The sequence below is a fragment of the Lepisosteus oculatus genome, chromosome 14 (genome assembly GCF_040954835.1).
Source record: "Lepisosteus oculatus isolate fLepOcu1 chromosome 14, fLepOcu1.hap2, whole genome shotgun sequence".
NCBI lineage: Eukaryota > Metazoa > Chordata > Actinopteri > Semionotiformes > Lepisosteidae > Lepisosteus > Lepisosteus oculatus.
This window is the reverse complement of record NC_090709.1, coordinates 33,728,495-33,743,520: the sequence shown is the minus strand read 5'-3', so window position 1 is coordinate 33,743,520 and position 15,026 is coordinate 33,728,495. Positions and strand designations below refer to the sequence as shown.

The 15,026-nt window shown below is 43.5% G+C and overlaps 3 non-coding genes across 3 annotated transcripts; all 3 read left to right on the top strand.

The window, feature by feature from the left end:
* The first annotated feature begins 11,419 nt into the window (after window positions 1-11,419).
* Window positions 11,420-11,491, top strand: trnae-uuc (transfer RNA glutamic acid (anticodon UUC)). The gene has a single exon. It is a non-coding gene; the product is annotated as a tRNA-Glu (tRNA).
* A 1,797-nt stretch (window positions 11,492-13,288) lies between these two features.
* trnaf-gaa (transfer RNA phenylalanine (anticodon GAA)) lies at window positions 13,289-13,361 on the top strand. Its single transcript has one exon. It is a non-coding gene; the product is annotated as a tRNA-Phe (tRNA).
* Window positions 13,362-13,470: 109 nt separating this feature from the next.
* Window positions 13,471-13,543, top strand: trnav-aac (transfer RNA valine (anticodon AAC)). Its single transcript has one exon. It is a non-coding gene; the product is annotated as a tRNA-Val (tRNA).
* Window positions 13,544-15,026: the final 1,483 nt, after the last annotated feature.

The following is a 15,026-nucleotide window of genomic DNA, read 5'->3' as shown; positions in this document are numbered from 1 at the left end:
GTGCCAAAAAATTTCGGTGCCGTCGTCTCCGCTTTAAAGGTACCCCCGTGCTGGAAGAATTTGACCTCGGAACGTTTGCCCAGCGTACTAATAGCTAGCAAGTGCTCCTAGTAAGTAAAGTTGTTTGTGTCCCTGCCTGTCACGCGGGAAACCGGGGTTTGATTACCAACGGGGAGACAGCTAGTTTTTTTATGATCAGATTCCAGTCTTTAATGCTGTGTGTGAGAGTTTACGTAACTTTCCTTTTCTCACATTTTCTGACGACTATTCCAAAGGAGGGCCCTGTCAACTCCTAATACTTTTCAAAAATCTGCCTGCATGTTTGATTAGTTTTGTTTTATTTAGAAAAAGTTCAATATTGATCATAACTAAAGAAAATTATGATCAGAAACAAAAAGAAAATGTTGAAGATGCAACTCGATCTTGAATCAGAGCTGGGTGACATGGGCTTCTGTTCTGATAGGGATAAGTACAAGAAACAGGAGGAATCTCTTCTCTCCTATGGAGCATGAGCTGAATCAGGAATGAGACATGTCATATATCAACGCATGACTTACATCGTAAAACTAAAACTAAATTAAAAACTAACATTAAGTTGTCAGAGACATTCATTTATATACAAACAAGAGACAGACAAAGCAATAATTCTACATTGACTTGTCCTGCACTGATCAGACTAATTGAAATGGTCTGATTCAGAGCCTGTGCAGCTCGTGCTACTACAACAACGCCAGTATTGAACCCTCAGCACCATACTGACTACTGAGCACAAGTTCAGCTGCTCTCCAGCTTTGTTACGCACATTTTTTTTATTGCAAATGGAGCTGATCTCCAGACAGTAGTGTTAATTAGTCAGCAGCCTCTACTAGTAATACATCGCCCCTGTCCAAAATCTCTAGGTAAAAAAAAACACATTTTATACATTTGTCTGTTTAAAGATATAATCTCTTTAAAAAAGACAAAGGGTTTGTGTGTCAACTGTTTCACTTAATTTCGAACGCAAAGAAAAGTAGTTTTCTTCCAAGAAATCACACATTTGTCGCATCCTCCATACTATACTTCTCTCTTGTAGTAGTAAAGCATTTTGATTTAAACTGATCAATATATTAAATGTTTCATCTATACACTTACGATTAACATAGGCAGCCTTGAACGGTTTGCGTAAATCAAATACACAGATGGATTCAGAGTGTGCTTTCCAACTTTTGTGTAACATTTTCCTTTGATAGGACGGAGTTGTTTTTAAAATCTGGATTAAATAAAAAGGAGTGACGTCAGTGTAAAACAGCTTTCCTTCATGGGGAACAACAGTTGTGTTCCATATTTCTAATTATTTTGGTTTCAAGATAGCAATTTAGTATGAAACATAAAAGCCAGCTGGATAAATCTGTTACACGTCATTTACAATGGTCTTTCAACTAATAGCCCGTGCAGGGATCAAACCCCAACTGTTGGTACGAGTTGTGTAAGGCTCTGCAACATGCAGATGAGAAACTAACCTCCGCTTCTTCATTATATACACAGTGAGCTATATATGCGGGCCTACTGCCCCCTACGGGCTCTGTATTTGATTGCGGTACAAGACCGGCCATGGAGAAATGAAGTGAAGAGGGTGTGTTCATTAAAAGGCTCATAGCGTCCCTGGGAGGTCTCAAACCACCACCCTTTTGGTTAACAACCAAACCACAAAGACTCACGTACAGCTTAACACTTCTCAGTCTCAGTGAAAGTGATACACTCGGTAAAATTTCTGGAGAATCATTTGTCAATTTCCCTACGGGATTAATAAAGTATTATCTATCTATCTTAAAGGAAAATCACCAACAGTGGCCGATATCTATTGGAGTTTTTTTCATTCTATACTGCAATTTCTGAAAGGTACCCTGTGAAAATACGAATTTTGACGAGAAGGGATGGACATATAAGGTCAGCAGGCTTGGGGAATTGGACCTTATGGTGAAGGCTGCGGGCTCAGCATCAGCAGAACCTGATCAGTATCGGTTGACTCCGATATACTTTGACAACTTAATTCTGGATTTAGAGACATTTACCTTAGTGTCGGTATACTAAGATGTTTTGGTAACGAGGAAGGAGGGACAAAGCAAATTGGCAGAATGTGTGCTATTTTGTTGACTACAAGTCCTCACATGCCAGAGGGTCAATATAAAAAAAACGTAACAGTATAATCTCTTGTACTTCACAATTTAATAGTGTCTGTTACATTGTGTCTCACACCTCAGTGTCAGAATTGTGAGACGAGTTTGTAATCAGGAGGGTGGGGCATAGCAATTCAGCAGAAATTGCATTCACCTTTTCCCAATGCATTCTCACATGCCATTTTCTCACATGCCATGCTCAGAGGGTCGTATTTAAAAAACGGTACAGTACAATGTCCTGAAGTTCAGGATTTTGATAGTCTTTTCCATTGTCTCTCACACATCTGTGTCAGAATTTTTAGACATTTTTATAACCAGGAGGTAGGTTCGATCACCCTCTGCTCATCCTCAGTTAATCATATAGTCTCATATACCATGTTCTAAATGTTCCATTTAAAACTGCTATATTAAAATTTCTTGTAAAATGCAAGAGTTTGAGACTTTTTATGATCAGAAGGCAAGGTCGTGGAAAATATGCAGAAAGTGAATTTACGTTTTGCCTTTGTCTTATTTACTCGTGGTATAACATGCCAGTTTGTTTTATTGTGAGTTGTGTTTCTGAAATGTGTTTCATACAAAAATGCAATTTGGACAGTCTCTACTTACATATTCCCCTTTACCGAGGAAATGTACAGTAATACATCGGGATAAGTATTTTTAAAAATGACTGTAGAGAGCCATCTACAGGCGAAAGACGACATAACATCACAGCAGCAGCATTTAAGATGGAACGAAAAACGCAAAGCACCAGCTGGCGAATAAGAAGCCAACTTCAGCCTCGTTAATGCAATAGCATTAGGTGAGGTGGAAAAATATTTCTTGCTCTGAATCTTAACATTTTTATAGGAGGTGTTCTAGGACTTCTTGCCTCAGAAAAAAAAACTGCCAGTACATCAGTTATTTCTACTCCATCAATAGCAGCAGTGTTATCAGTACTGAGCCCTAAATGTAGGTCCTATCATCATATAAAAAGTCGAAAGTATCGACTGCATTCAACTGATAAAATGTATCTTCTATGAGAGTTATATCTTTATCCAAAATACATCGGAAAAAAATTTGCACGTTTTTTGGGGGGGATCCTGAAGACTGAGACTCAAAACTTTTTTTTTCCTTCTTTCCAGGAGGAAGGATTATTCAGATGCAAACATTGTCCCAAAATCAATGTACTCTCCATTGATATTCAAATCCTCAAATTTTTAATCTGAACGTCGATATTGAAATATGATATCGTACAAATTGTGGTTTTCTTTTTAAAGCAAATTTTATGCTTTAAATTAAAGAAATTGTATTTATTATGAATGTGCCCGAAATTTTTCAGTACTTTAGAGGGTTCTGCCATTTTATATGTTATGCTGTTCCTGTCTGATTTATCAAATGTGTCATTTAAATCTACAGTCATTTCTATAACAGTCTGAAGGCCTTGCAGTAAAGATTGCAATTCATCCAAAAATGCCAAGCTTCCCACTGGTGATACATACAAGGAAATGAATGTATATTTTCCCCCCAAATCAACAAATTTAAAATCAAATACCTCCCTCATCTGCAGGTGGAGAGAATAATGTCAGAATAAATACAGGTTTAAAAGTCAGGAGCATTGATAGTCCTATTTTAAAATGACACTAAAATGCTCACAATATATTAAAAAGCTCTGTAAAATGCAAAAATAATAAAAGAAATATTAAAACAAGGTAAAAAGAAATAATACACAGTTATAAAGCTCAGGAATTATCAATGTGAAGTTACAATGGGTTGATTGTGTTTCATATGATTTAAAAAATAAAATGTTTGCAAAAAATCCACTTACAATATGCTAAAAATGGCAAGAATACTTAAAACAGGAGTGTAATTTTTTTTAAAAAATAATTAAAACAAGTTAAAAATAAATACTTAATGGGTTTAACATTCAGGAATGTGATTGGTCAGATGCTTACGATGAGTGTTGCTGGTGTTTGGTGTGATTTACCGAAATGAAAAAAATATTCAATTTAAAAACGGCAAGAGCTCGTATGAAAAAAAAGTTCGTAAGTATCTTTGTTGTAACAGCTGCGCCAGAACTAGTGTATTCATATACTGTACATCAGAAAAGTACCTGAACTTGACTGGTTTATATTCAGTTATATGCATTGGGAACAAAAGGGAGACTTACATGGATTTTATGAGGTTTTAGGAATCAGAAAATGTATTTTTACACGTTTATGCCTACGAGCAGAAATAACTTCCTGCTTTCAGCGCTTTTATTGTTTCTGCTTGTAACCTCGAACAGAGAAACCCAGTACTGACTCACAGAAACACCCTGGAGTTTCTGTGTTTCTGGGATTTAAGAGGGATGTACAGATGCAGCCATTCAAAGTGCGCGGTACAGACACGTACCGGAGGTAATTGGCTACAGCGTCGCGCATCGTGACGCAGGATGACGCGGGGTACCGAGGTACGTGATTGGTTGACCGACAGGGGCACTCGTGGTCCGTTGGTCTGTCGTAGAAAGACTTACAGTACAGTAAATGTCTTTACTGTGCCCGTTGTAGATATTGAATTTTACCACTGAAGGGAAATCTTAGTAGCTGAGCATGAAAAGAATAGGAGCATACTGTAACGCGATTAAACGATATTAATTTTGGAACATAAACATAGAGTATATGGCTGGTCTTGGTACTTTAAAGAAAAAATACACACCAGTATTCCATTTCTCCCTAAACATTTTAAGCATCGAAGTCTTTAACTAACGTGATACCGGAGTCAACAAGCATACTTTTAGAATTTGATTAAAAGGGAATATAATATGGAATCGCGTATCTAAAGAAATTAATAAAGATTTATATTAATGTACCGTAACACAAGAATAGTACACGCTGTACATTGTCTGTCGATAATGTTGAGAGGGTTGAGAATCTCCGATTCACCATGCTACTAATGGTTTCCCAGAGATTGCAAGGCAAGGCACTTTTGCCTCTGGACCCATTGAAATTTACAGACGTGGTCCACTCCCAGTAAATTTCAAAAGTCACAAGATTTCGAAACACGAGGGCGGCATAGCGGTCGGCTCTTGCTTTCCCGTCTATGCCGATGCACTGCAAGTACAACCCCCCTCATCTCCTGGGTGATGGGTAGCAGTTGGACATCTGGGAGAATTATTCGTCCCACTGGCGTCTGTGAATTCCGCTGTGCTTCCTGGGGGGAAGCATCAACAAATTCCTGCGCGGTGGTGAGCGGAGAGGCCGGGATGGAGTGTCCTGAGGCGGTGTGTGCTCTTCGGGGGGCAGAGCTTCCGCCAGGCATTGCAACCTGCGCAGCGGGGAGAGGCACTTTTCGGGAGACAGCTGCTCAACTGTTTGACTGCTGGAACATATTGTCTCCTTCCTCTGCATTTTCAGGAGTGTCTCTAGCCTCCCAATCCTCCCCAGTAATGCATCATACTGCTCCCGCTGCTGCCGAAATGTCTCCACACAGGTGCTGCTTCTACAGGTTGGCACCCTGGCCAGTGGCCGAGAGCAGAGACCCACGGCCTGTGGCAAAATAACATAATTCATGTAAGAAATAAAGTCACACAGTAGTATTCATCAGTCGCGGAACAGAAGTCAAAATAAACTTTTCTTTTTTTCCGTCTTACCGCTTTCTTTTTTACTGTCCTGGTGGTAGATTTCGAAGATCGTTTCGCCCGTGCGGTGTTTTCTTGAAGAACAGGCTACGAAGAAATAATTATAATTGAATTTAAAATTCAAAACGGCAAAAATACCTTGTAATATGCGCTGTAATCGCATATTTCAGATGAAGTCTGCTGTATTTGCTTACCCTTCGCTCTTTGGAAGCTGGGGCGGCAGAAGCACCCCGTCTCTTCCCGTAAAAGGTCTTGGTCTCCATATTGTACTGTGGTCGCTGTAGTGCAGGTTTGCAGTTTTTTTTGTGATGGGAGCTCACCCAATCCCTTGGTGTATTTATGCTATATTCACATGTACGGCTAGAGTGTGTTCATTGTCTTCCAATGAAAGGCGGGTGCCTTTTGCCGAAGTCGGGAGACATTAGAGGCTTGCCACACCCGGACTGTTAAACCAACGCATTAGCACGTCAAAGCCCATTGAGGACCCGGGCGCAATAGTTGTTTTGTCCCTTGATTTACTGATGTGCATTAATTAAATCTTGTCAGTCAGGTCTTTTTTTCTCTATTTGAATTGTCGTTTACACATGCACGACTTTAAAAGCTAGCAAGACAGGTTTCGATTCACATTAGCTGGCGAGCCTTGTTAACAAAAAAATGAATAATAATGTAACATGCCACTGTTTGTTCATGAACAAAGTTATACTGAGATTTCCTTAGATACGCGATTAAAAAATAAACGTTTCATATGTTGCTGTTGTGAATGCCTGTGGAGTGTATCTTATTAAGCTCTAAATTGCATTTTGAGCGCGGTTTTTGACTTTTTTTAAATTGCATTTTGGGCGCGGACAGCACATACAAGGGTTAATGAACTGTGCCAAGAAATTTAAAATGGTATTCTTTAGGTGTGAGGGTAGGAGTGGACCGCAGCAGGCATAATCAGCAAACCAGGAAAACAAAGAACAGGACAGGTGAGATGTGTATCCAGAAAGCGAGTGATCAGAAAAAGGAAATGGTGTTACGCTCAGGTTTTCGACCCAATTGTTTTAACTTGCTAATGCATCAGACACATTTCCTGGCGTATTGTGTTTTAAATAAAATAGCAGTGTCTTTCCCTGGCATTAGCTCATCGGTATGGTGTAAGTTTTATCTGTACCATACCATACAGTATATAGGTACAGAATTCAAGCTGCACCACTGTATCGCTTTGGTAAGGGGACGGACAATGACTAAAATCATGAAGACTCTCTCACACCAAATAATGAAGATGAAAAGAAACGGGAAGTCAACACGGGACATTGTACAGCAGTTGGCTTCGATGGACATCTTCGTTTCTGAAAGCACAGTGAGACGGCATTATAAAGGGGAGAGGAGGCAAAGAGAATCTAAACCGAGGACGATTCAAAGGTAAATACATTTCTAAAAATACCTTTCTTGCATGTAAATACAACTACGCACATTATTTTTAAAACTAACTGCTGACCTCTTTTTTTTCAAGTCTTATTGTGCGAGCTATCGACAAACTGACTGATGAAAATGATGAGCTACCGGCGATGCAAGTCCAAAGACAGCTATGGGCTGACCTCGGTGCGACCGTTAGTCCGACATCGATAAGAAGAGTACGCAGACAAGAGGAATTGAAAAAAACAAATTTTGTCAAATAATTTTTTTGAATCCCCGGCGGAACACATTCCATAAGAATCAGCGCTTTACTTCGCGCTTTACAACCCTTACTTCGTGCGACTGGAAAAGAATTCGTGATCGGATCAACGAAATGCTTCGTAGAAGGAGGCACTCTTTTCCTCTAGTCTAACAGTCTGTCCACAAACAAAACATTCCTGTTAGACAAGAAGAATTGAAAAAAAACTTTTTTGTCAATGGAAACAGGTGTGTGTGTCTCTCTCTGCTGGATGTCCCTCTCACTCTCTGCTGAATGAATAATAGCATTTTATTAAAAACGCGTTTGTGTTTGTCTGGTATTTACTTTGGTCCCTTTTAACTGTTTTTCGATCTACTGTATTGCTTTGAGATGCCACTTTTATGCTGAAAGTTTATTAAGATACTTAGAAGACAAAGATACTGTATCAATTTATGTTGCATTAGCCTGATTATGATTAAAAAACACATATAATTAAACACGCGTTTACGATTTAAATCAGAACACGATTTAAATCAATATAAATGTTTATATTGTAACGCATACTGTCCAGCCTCCATTTCTCTATAAAAATGTATTCTATTGCACACACACACACAATAGAAGCAGGAAGCAGAAGCAGGGACCGTTGTCAGAAGGGAAGAAGGTGACTATTCATTGTAATCAAAAATGACTTAAAATCGATCATGTTGTGATATTTTGAAATATAAAAGTCAATTGATTGTCCATAATATCGCTATTCTATTTTTTCGAAGAAATGTTTGTTAAAAGAAAAGTCCAGCACCAGCTGGATTTGAACACCCAATCTGTGAGTTGTTGGTCAGGCACGTAGACCAGTAGGCTACAGGGGAAGTCGCATGAACAGGGAGGCGAAACAGCCCTACACAGCCCTGTCGCAGTACACGAATATAATCATACCGTTATTAAATTCTTTAGATCCGCGATTCCATATTATATTCCCTATTAATCAAATTCTAAAAGTATGCTTGTTGACTTCGGTATCTCTTTAGTTAAAGACTTCGATGCTTAAAATGTTTAGGGAGATATGGAATACTGGTGTGTATTTTTTACTTTAAAGTACCAAGACCAGCCATATACAGTACTGTATGTTTATGTTCCAAAATTAATATCGTTTATGGTCTTCACACGCGTTACAGTATGCTCCTATTCTTTTTATGCTCAGCTACTAAGATTTCCCTTCAGTGGTAAAATTAAATATCTACAACGGGCACAGTAAAGACGTTTACTGTACTGTAAATCTTTCTACGACAGACCAACGGACCACAAGTGCCCCTGTCGGTCAACCAATCACGTACCGCGGTACCCCGCGTCATCTTGCGTCATGGTGCGCGACACCGCAGCCAATTACCTCTGGTACGTGTCTGTACCGCTCACTTTGAATGGCTGCATCTGTATGTATTTGTTGCATGTAGCCACAATTCTGAATGGCTATGAAGAAATAGGATTCTCTCACAACGGCAGGGACTCCAGTTAAGAATACTGGGCTTGTTTCTGAACTGATTTGTAGTTTTACAGCTGCTGACAGAAGCAGCTTGAGTAAGGTGTAAATAACACAATAAATAAAGAATTCCAGTAACTCAAGGTAACAACCATGCAGATGCAGATGCCAGACGAGCGCCACTGGGAGAGCGGGAGTCTGAGACCCCTGTGAAACCTCTACTGGGGAAAGGGGAGAATTCAGGTTGAGGGCTTTAATAGATGTTTAATAGTGGTTAGAACAAATGTGTAAAGAATGTGGGGTTGTATAATGATGGGATGTGGGCTGGCACATACCCAAGTGTATGACAAAGATGATCCCGTGGTACGGACTGCCCTGCCCCTTGGATACTGATCTAGGGGCATACTACACTGGGAAGGTGTGCCAGGCTGTAATTGCCTCACTAGGGGTAAGTTAGAAGTCACATTGCTCCCATCACCCACAGTCTGAAAGACCAACTAAGGAAATATCAACTGAAGGAACATCGTGGGTAGATGCTCTACCTGCAGTCCTGTGCGGTTTGCGGGCTGGAGCAAACAGAACTGTGAGACTGAGCCCATTTGAGATCATCACGGGCAGCCAAAGAAACTCCCTGGAGGCCAAGTTTGGCTAATGCACTGATGAATTAACTAACTCTCTATTAAAGTATTGTAGGTTTGTTAACTGAAGCAGTGCACAGGGCTCGTGAACAGGTGCCGGACGCTTGGGGACCTCCAGTAGAGGGGAGACACGACCGGATACCTGGCGAGTGGGTGTAGGTGAAGAAGAGATACCCTGCCAGACGTTGCAATCCTGCTGGGAGAGACCATATCAAGTGCCACCAACTACTGATTGTGCCATCTGAGTGACAGGATGAGATCGCTGGATCCGCGCATCGCACTTGCACCGACCCACGGCACCAGAGACTGAGTGAACAGAAAGAAGGATGTTGTTACAGTTTCTGTGTCTGATGCTTCCTAAGACCAACAGTGTGCTTGTTAGGCCTGAGGAGCATTACTGGGGATATGGTATCAATACATTCCGGGTGTTGGCATATCTGTCAGCCAAAAAATTATAATCGGAGTTGGGTCAATATTGCTGTTCCAAGATCCTGACGATAGATCTCCACATGACTGAGGTCTGTGTTTGGGTCCTGGAGTAGGACTTTATGTATTTGTAGGATTAGGGTTGTTTTATATGTATAATTGTAACTATCACTTGTACAAAAACATCAATAACATCTTGTTGTAACCGTGGAACGCACAATGTCATGGTAATGCATGCCTGTACATCTAAAAAGGAAAGATCTGCCTTGACATTGTATGTGTAAAAATAGGCAGTCCTGACGTATGCCATATTTTATAAGGGGGGAATGAAGTAAGAGATAAGATGTAAAAAGGGTTAACTTAAGTCAGTTCTGCCTGAAAATTAGACTTCTAAGCAACAGGGGTTTATGGCAGGAAAGGGGGTTAACTGATAAGGATTCCAGATGCGAACAAGGAACCCCATGGGGGCATAATCTTAAACTGACCATTTGGCCAGGGGCTCTTAACTGGCCAAATATCATGACCCCCCCCCCCCTTACCATAACATCGAATGACGTCTGAAGCAGCAAGCAAGGACTATATAACCTAAAAGTTTGTATCGGCACATCGAACAATACTTTGGTTTTGTTGTTTCTTGCGGGAAACAAGACTTCGGCTATATTGTTCCTTGCATGCAATAAACTCATCTGTTTTACTTCATCTTGGGATCAAGAACCTTATTCCTTCTTTTACAACAGTACCAAACGCACGTTTCTTCTGTAACCGGAGCCGATCATTTGCAATTGGGCTGTGCCGACAGACCAGGACGAGCTCTGTCGGCTCAAAAGCAGCGCAGGACCTGCAAGAACAACAGAAAGATTAGCATCCAGCGGGGGCTTCTTAGTGAGCCCAAGATCTCATCAAGAATCGGCTCCAGCAACAGGGCTGGGCGCATTGTTCCATTCTCCGACCACTCTCGGTGTAAACAAGTCCCTCCTGGTCTCTGCTTGAATTGCACTTTCCTGCGTTTGCTTTGGTGTAACTGGCTTCGCCTGCATGGGCGAATGTGAAGAAGATCCTTAGTAAGTCATTGAAGAAAAAAGAGAAGAGGTTGGAGTGGCCTCTGTCGTTCATCAACGATCCAGTCAGGCAGTACTCCTCTGTAAAGCGCCGTTCGTTCACATCAATTGGCTTTTTTTTGCCTTCATTCGTGCAAGTAGTAAAAGCAGACGCCCCTAGTCTGCCATGACCCGGATTCAAACTGGGGTTGTTGCGGCCACAACGCAAAGTACTGACCACTATACGATCACGTCGAGTTACTGATACACACAAGACAGGGCGGAAAAGGCTGTGCTCTCTTCGTGTGACATAATTCGGGAAAGTCCTGACGTTGCATTTCAACTGAGCCCCAGTATACATCGACCCTTCGACACTCTGAGTGACAACTCTCTTGCGTGTTCTCATATTTATGTAGTTTGCTTGCATGATGCCGGGAACAGCGTGGTTGTTCGCTGCCATATGGTCTAGGGGTTAGGATTCCTGGTTTTCACCCAGGCGGCCCGGGTTCGACTCCTGGTATGGCAACGTGTCAGTTTTGCCTCCTGCTATCCAAAAGATCAGCACCGTGTACGAAGGAGCCGCATTAAAACGTGCGAGAAGAGGGGGCGCTTGTTTCCAGCCGAAACTTCTCGCGTGTGAGACGAGCTGATCATCGCTGCAGGAGGTGGGAGGGTTACTCTGGTAGACAGGGCTGACCTTCGGCAATAGGATTTATAGTCTCCAAGATGATATTTGCACTTTCTGGAGAGGCGATTTTCTCCACTTCAGTAACCCGATTTCGTCGATTGCGTGGAGAGGGCTGTAGAATGTGGCGCCGTCTTTCCTGCTCCGTCCATGACAGGCGTGCTGGTCTCTGGAGAGAGAGCACGGTCCATCAGCGCACTCCAATAAAGGCACTGGAAGCAGCTGAATCGCATTGGCGAAGCTCAGCACTGGGCCGTTGGGCACATCTTGCCACTGTTTCCGTAGTGTAGAGGTTATCACGTTCGCCTCACACGCGAATGGTCCCTGTTCGAAACCGGGCAGAAACAGACTTCTTTTGTCGCCACGCACAAAAGGGGATTGGGGATTCGCCTAGCACTGTGATCGAACAGACCCACTCACCTCTTAGTGTGGCGGGATCTGCACAGTGCATGTCGCAGTCCTGCTTTCACTTCAATGCGCGTCCTGATGTACCCCGGTCTCCCGCGTGACAGGTGGGGACAGGTGACACGTCCTATACTAACGAGGAAGACATCGCTCTCTCTGACCCCCGGCATCGTGTCCCGACCCACCATGCTGGAAGCCGACGCGTGCTGTGATTCCTTTACGGAGCAGAAATGACAACCGAGGAGCCGAGAGATCATTTCAGCATTTCGCGTCTGAACGGAAAACACAAACGACCAACTCGGAATGACTTGCCTTTGACGCTTATCAAAGCGTTCTTTGTGCATCGAACAGACCCACTCACCTCTTAGTGTGGCGGGATCTGCACAGTGCATGTCGCAGCGCTTCCTGCTTTTACTTCAATGTGCTTCCTGATGTCGAGTCGTGTGCCGTTGCGTAGGGTCTGAAAGCGAGAGCAATGAAAAGGTGCACGACGCTGTATAAAGAAAACAGAGAAGTGAAAGGCAGTCCTTTCTCTAAGGAGGTGAAAGAAAAGCTACTCCCCGTCTGGGAATCGAACCCAGGGCAACTCAACATTCACTCCTACCCCGAGTGCAGAAAAGACAGCGTCCGCAGCAACAACAGCTCAGGTCTCTGCACAGGAGCTAAGCTGCCCCCATCTCCTCTGCTCTGCGGCTCCTGCGGAGTGGAGTCCTGCCTGGAGGCGTGTTTGCAGGCGGCGGCTCCCCGCGCCCTGTCTGTGCGTCGTGTCCAAGAGCTCCTGGGAGGAAGAGAGAGCCCTCCCACTCGGGGGCTTTTCCACGGTCTGTGTGAGGAGGGGCGGGTTTGTCCAGTAGCTTATCGAGCGGAAGCCTGGGGCGGCGGAGAGCTGTGATCGTGCAGACCTTGAGGTGTCACCTCTTTGTCTGCTTTCCCGCCCCCCCTCCGCCCAAGCTCTGCTCCAAAGTAGCCCGGCAACCCCTCACACCTGCACGTGTCACAACCTAAGGTGTGGTCATGAGACACCCATGGGGTGTCGTTCTGTTCTTGCTAATTGTTTCCTGCCCGTCGCAGGCAGGAGTCCATGCGAGGAAGATGCGCTGGACAGAGCTCAGAGGGCGCACCTGGGTGGCTTTCCTTCTGAGTGACGTTCCTGCAACACTCTCCCGCTCTTCTTGGTGCGCTCATGCCGCAACCCAGGAAGGCTGGAGCTGGTGGCTGTGTACTCTCTGCACTGCCGAAATAGCTCAGCTGGGAGAGCGTTAGACTGAAGATCTAAAGGTCCCTGGTTCGATCCTGGGTTTTGGCATTTTGTTTCATCGCGCCCTTTGTTCCTCTCTCCAGCACCCCCTACCTAAAGTGACGTGTCCCTTTCTCAGCCCGAAACACAAGCGAGACACCAGCAGCGGTCCCTGCAGGTTTCCGTAGTGTAGCGGCTATCACATTCGCCTAACACGCGAAAGGTCCCCGGTTCGAGACCGGGTGGAAACAGCCTCGTTTTGCATGCTCCTGTACTTCACAGAGGTCTTGAGCGACTGGTCATTTGTTCTCAATGTATTTCCGGTGCCTTCGTGCACTCTTGTACCAAACGCACGTTCCTTCTGTACGCGGAACCGATCATTTGCAATTGGGCTGTGCCGACAGACCAGGACGAGCTCTGTCGGCTCAAAAGCAGCGCAGGACCTGCAAGAAAAACAGAAAGATTAGCATCCAGCGGGGGCCTCTTAGTGAGCCCAAGATCTCATCAAGAATCGGCTCCAGCAACAGGGCTAGGCGCATTGTTCCATTCTCCGACCACTCTCGGTGTAAACAAGTTCCTCCTGGTCTCTGTTTGAAATGCACTTTCCTGCGTTTGCTTTGGTGTAACTGGCTTCCCCTGCATGGGCGAATGTGAAGAAGATCCTTAGTAAGTCATTGAAGAAAACCGAGAAGAGGTCAGAGTGGCCTCTGTCGTTCATCAACGATCCAGTCAGGCAGTACTCCTCTGTAAAGCGCCGTTCGTTCACATCGATTGGCTTTTTTTTGCCTTAATTCGTGCAAGTAGTAAAAGCAGACGCCCCTATTCTGCCGTGACCCGGATTGTTGCGGCCACAACACAAAGTACTGACCACTATACGATCACGGCGAGTTACCAAGTTACATGTGGCAGGGCGGAAAAGGCTGTGCTCTCTTTGTGTGACATAATTCGGAAAAGTCCTGACGTTGTATTTCAACTGAGCCCCAGTATACATCGACCCTTCGGCACTCTGAGTGACAACTCTCTTGCGTGTTTTCTCATATTTATGTAGTTTGCTTGGTGGCGCAGTTGTCGTGCACAAAGAACGCTTTGAAAAGCGTCAAAAGCAAATCATTCCAAGTTGGTCGTTTGTGTTTTCCGTTCAGACGCGAAATGCTGAAATGATCTCTTGGCTCCTCGGTTGTCATTTCTGCTACATAGAGGAATCACAGCACGCGTGTTAAAAGAAGACTGTGATATTTGGTGTGTCTTGGATTAGACGAGATTAAAGAGTGAGTAGTTTTGTCTTTATATTTCTGTGATGTTATGGGACCAATGAAGAATGTGGCATTCAGACTAATGTGGAGTATTTGTTTCCTTAAGGAAATTGCCACTGCCGTATACTGGGGCATTAGGACCCATATGGACCGCAGGGTGAGCGCTCAGCGACAGAAACCAGACTGTACCGTGTGTCGGGCTCGGCTGCGAGCAGGACAATGACTTCACTTAAATGTTTAAATGATAAAACCCAAATGAAACAAACCTGTATAAATTAGTGGTGGAAAGGAGTCTTTTTATATAGCAAAAGGTCTCTGATCCTTTGGTAAGAACGATGGGTATATAACCCATTGTCCTCAATATTAGAAATGAATCCTTGAGCACTGCTGTTGTACCAACGGTCCATAAAAGCCTAACATTACCCTTTCTTGCATAAATTGTAGAACATGCCGTCACATTTCAGTTGCACCTCAGTAGCAG